This window comes from Galeopterus variegatus, unplaced genomic scaffold (genome assembly GCF_000696425.1).
Source record: "Galeopterus variegatus unplaced genomic scaffold, G_variegatus-3.0.2 Scaffold4072, whole genome shotgun sequence".
Lineage (NCBI taxonomy): Eukaryota > Metazoa > Chordata > Mammalia > Dermoptera > Cynocephalidae > Galeopterus > Galeopterus variegatus.
This window is the reverse complement of record NW_007730183.1, coordinates 184,967-190,515: the sequence shown is the minus strand read 5'-3', so window position 1 is coordinate 190,515 and position 5,549 is coordinate 184,967.

Genomic DNA, 5,549 nt, shown 5'->3' with positions numbered 1-5,549 from the left:
GTCCTCCCCTTATTCAAAGTCCCCCTTCAATGAACTGTGCTTTGTGTGGACAACGTGTGCTACAGAAATTCGATAGAATGGACCTCTGGTCACTCCCTGGTCACTCCAAGAGCCCTTCCACCTCACGCCTTTGCACTGACTGCCCTTCTGGAATGTCCTTCTACACACGGTGACTTACGTAATACAGAGAAACACTTGCTTCTGTGCAGACAAGGGCTGGGATAGTCACACAAGGATTCTTTGCTTCCCCCGTAATTTACCAGATTTCCTCTCAACCCAAACTCCCCGAATACGCATGAAGGTCTTCTCATTCATTTTAACTGCCATATGCATTTGTTTTCAGAGCACACCTCTGTGGAAAATAAAACACACCTTTGTTTTTCCTTTTCCCCCCAGCTTTATTGAGGTATGATTGACAAACAAAAATGGTATATATTTAAGGTATACGATGGGATGTTTTGATACACATACAATTGTGAAATGATTTTTATTAAAATGACAGTGAACTCAAAATTAATTTCCAAAATACTTATTGTGTGTCACTGTGCTATAATTAGGAAGTTATAATTGCTCATTTGATTCTACTTAACTGTAGAATCTCAGAGGACAGGATTTTTATTTTATGGACATTCTATAGCAAGAAAAAATTCTATCAAATTTCCAGTATTGGGCCACTTCCTGGGACAGGGTTCCATTATTAATGTGAGCCTAATGAGACTACGTAAAATCTTACCAAAGCAGCAACTGGAAAAGAAAGGTTGAGATGGCTGAATTATTTTTTCTTGGAAAATGTCTCATGCCAACTACATACCCAATAGATTACAGTTAATATTAATTTAACATTTTAAATCACTGATTCCACTAAACTTAACATGTATTTGTCCAGCACTTGTAATGGGTTCAACATGGGGCTAAACACCATGAAAGTACAAGATACAGTTAAGATACAGTCCAGACCTCAAATAGTTATAAATCTGCCTGGGAAAGCCATTTATTTATTCTTGAAAATTTTGGTTACATTAAAAATATATCTATACAGATAATATATGCTGAAGGAGAATTACAGATGTCCCTTGAACACATCCAATCCCACTCGTACTTCAGAATCTTGGCACTTACTGTTCCTTCTAGAATGTTCTTTCCCTCTGATCCTCCAAGTCTTGGCAGCTGACTGCATTCAGGTCTCTGCTCCAATGTCCTGTATCAACAGGGCCTTCCCTGCCTGCAAAAGCACCTCCTCCCGTAGCCTCCTCTCCTTACCCCACACTCCCTTCTTCACAGCACTTGCCAGCCCTAACCTATGGTGTTTCATGGTGTCATTTTCTATCTTTCCCCTCTGCAGTAAGACACAAGCTCCATGAGAGCAGGAACTAGGTCTGTTTGCTCATTTCTCTGTCCCCAGTGTCTTCCCCATGTCCGGCTCAGAGCAGGCATTTAATAAATAGTTCTTAAATTAATGTTTAAGGAATGAATCATACAATGCAGCCTATTTCACAGTCTGATGTCATGTGAATTAAGATATTTTCCAGGAAAGATTACAACTACCATATGAAAGTGTCCTTGCTAGCAGATGCAAGCCCTCTCTCCAGCATCAACATTGGCGCTGCAAGTAATGCCCTCAAACGTCACCACCATTTGCTGATTTGCATATATATCCCCGATAAATACTATCTGTACAAATAGAAACTCACAAAGATGTACCTATTTAGGACCAGTTGATAAAGGCAACCTCAATTAAACATATTCTACTTAAACTGGTGCTAATGTCAGATGTTCACACAACTCGAGCAAACTCCATGTATGTCTGAGCTATGCTTCTAAAGACAGACTTCTTGTCAGTGTGGATTATAAGGAAGAAGAGCAAAAGCAAATGCACTGCAACCTGATTTCCCTTGTGTTAGTCAATTGCTGTATGATTAGAAACTGCCCCTGTTGTGTTAGCCTTCTTTTTTAAATCTGTTAGGTGTGTGTTTGTGTGTTTTAGTCCGGGTAGTTAATTGTGTTCTCAGATTGAAATTGGAATATCTTGCACGTGTAATCTTCATCCAATAAAATAAAACGTGCACACACACTCTTCCAGAAAGTCCTCTAGCTGCATGCGTTAACTAATCGAAACCCCTCGGAATTGTGAACAGAGACGTGTAATCTTCATCCAATAAAATAAAACGTGCACACACACTCTTCCAGAAAGTCCTCTAGCCGCATGCGTTAACCAATCGAAACCCCTGGGAATTGTGAACAGAGCGTGAACAGAGAGGGAAGGACAGGGACGTTGCGATCAGACCAGGGTGAGGGACGGCTCCTGTCCCTGACTTACACTCCAGCTGCCTGAGATCTTAGAGCCTGGTCCGACCCTTGTCAGAACATCTTTGAATCCATCTGCACCAAACCACTCGTGTTGTACAATGTTTAGCAGACTAGACCTATCGCCACAGCTGGAATGTAAACCATCTCGTACCAGAGACGGAACACATAAGACCTCTCCTGTGTTTCCTAGAGGATTTCAGTACCCCGTGCACAGTCTAACAGATATTTCTGTTTCAAAGCCTGGTAGGGAAGCTGCCATGACCACATTCTATAGACTGAGAACGAAAGCACATAGTGGTCAGCCCCGCACCAATGAGTGCCCCCGTGGCACGGTGCATGTTCTCAATGTGCTCTTTGTCCACCTGGCAAATTTCTCTTCACGACATGGTAGAACCTTTAGCTAAATACGAACAGGTGAAAACTTTTGTCACTCTGATTGAATATTATAATAACCCTGCTACACATGAAGACGTTCATGCCAAAGTGAAACAAAGGAAAATGCTCTAGAAAGCATTCCCTCCATGAGCACAGAGGGGAGGCAGCGAGTTCTCCACTTAAAGGGATCCAGCAAAGCCAGCCTAGGAGTGGGCTGAACATACGTGGTGATGAAGAAGGTATTTTTTATTTCAGTTCTTGCCTGTTTCCCTCCAACGCCCACTGCTACCCTAGCAAGTTGTACGCTCAGTGCACACCTTGCGTGCCTACTGGAAAACGGGCAAATATCAGGGTCCAATTTCATTCTCATCCCAGAACAGAAACGCTGAGATGAAGAGATCTGTCGGATCGGAAGGACCATGTTCTCGCCGTCTCTTTGATGTAAACCGCACTCTGGATGCTGCCAAGGTGTGACTAATTCTTCCTTCTTCCAAGCTTACCTTATTGCATAATTTTTTTCATATAATTCTGCAAAGCTTTAAAATTGGGTTTAGAAAGTACAGAAAAGGAAAATTCACCCACTAAATGCTTCACATGACATAAAAATCCCCACCCCCAGTCCTCACCCGAGCCCCTCAGTACAAAGCAAGTTTTATTAACACAGGCAAGTGCTCGATTTAAAGAGGACTGTGGGCATTAAAGCAGATTGTTTTATGTCTCTGACATGAATACTCCAGTGGATGAACTATCAAGGCCCGGGTTTAAGTGTGATTAATGCCTACTACTTGGAAAGCATCCAAACTTATTAAATCTGATGGAGTAAAACAGCATAACTTTCTCATATTATTTCCAAGAGATATGATTAGACTGAAGGTGGTAGTGAGTGAAACTGCAGGAATAAGCCACGGTGCGGGGGAGGGGACTCTTTTATTTACAAAGATTTAAAAGGAGAGAGTCGAGCATTTCAGCAAGTCCGGGCAGAGTTCGATCACCTCAACCCTCGCAGGAGTGAAGACTGAACACAGAGTCAACACCACTTTCTTGCATGTTCGACGACTCCGCCCGCACACGACCAAGTGTAAGAGTTGACCTGTTGGAATAAAAGTATTTGAAAAATATTCCCTTCCTCTCACCCCAAAATGAATACTGTATCAATACAAACATGCACATTACACACACACACACACACACACCCCTGTCATTTAATATTCTGGCATGTCATAGAAGCATCAGAGATGCATTTAATGGCACCCTTTCCACATAGAAAGCAGGAGCTGTATAGTCTTATCGCACCCTGGTGTGTGCACAGCCCCAGCCAAGCTTGTCTCTGATGGACTAGGGGTAGGTTTACTAGTTCAGGTGCTGGGTATGTCTTGCCTTTCTTACATGGGGTGCTCTCCAAGGCAATAAGCACCCAAGGACAATGTGTATACTCACTACACTTATTCAGTTCTGCTTTGACCAAAACAAAATTCCAAAAAAATGAACAAACAAAAGAAAACCATAGACAAAAATGGATGAGCCCCCAACATCCAACATGAAGAACTTGCCGAGCCCCTGCCGTGTGCCAGGAGGGGGCTGGCGCTGGGAGCCCCCACGAGGAAGGCTGGCCCTTGCCCTCGGGCCGCGAGTTCTGCAGGAGGACACTGGAGGTGGCATGAGGCCACTGGGCTACACGTCCACGAGCCCAGCACGAACTCTGCCACAACTTTAGACACTTGGATACTTGGGTTTGGGGCTCTTATTTAAGAAACAGAAACATAATAAAAATATTTGTAATATCAAAGCCCATCCCAATGAATTACAAATCCCAAGGCAAATCTGAGCACTGGAGGGAGGAAAAATGATGCGCTCCCTCAGCCTCTTAACTGATAAAAGAATAACAAATCCAAAAAAATCTGCCAAACAACAAAGCTTCAATTTATTATACATGCTCATCAGTTTAACCCAAAAAAACCCTTAAAAGCCTGAGGGTGATCCAGCCCCTTTAATACCCAGGCCCTAAGCACTCCACAGATCAAGGCCCAGGCCCCAGCCTGCTTTGTCTGCGAAAGATGAAAGCCGGGCGAAAACAGGTGAAGGCTTTTTTTGAATCATCACCTGCAATTAAGCAAAGGAAAACTAAGAGGAGCAGAGGTAAGCTGAACTCGCTTTACAAAGACACCCCCGGAGCAGGTGGATGCTTGCTGCGGATGGCTGTGGTGTCTGCTGACACTCTTTCACCAAATAATGAGCATTCACTGGGATTCCCTGCATGCAAACAACAGATTGTTGGTGGGGGAGTGCCAGGGGGTGGGGGAGCCGTGCAAGGAAACACACACACACACACACAGAGACACAGACAGATGCACACAGACACACGTGAGCACACACAGAGACACAGATACTCAGACACACAAGAGCACATAGACACACACAGACAGAGACAAGCACACATGAACACACACACAGAGACACAGATGCACAGACACACATGTACACACAAACACAGACATAGACACAAGCACACACGAACACACACAGACACGTGCACACAGAGACACAGATGTGCACAGACACACACATGCACACACATGTGAGCACACATAGACACATGCACAGACAGACAGACAGAGACACAGACAGACGCAAGCACACACAAACATACGCACAGACACATGCACACAGAGACACATACCAATATACACAGACACACACACATACAGACACACAACACCCAGACACTCCACGCCATACGGACACAAACAGGCGCACAACACAGGACACAGACACACTCCAGGCCACCTTTTTCTTCACATGTACTTTCTGACTGCTTGCCTCTTTTTCCATTCTTTTGCAAACATTCTCCCCAACACAGGCTCACATGA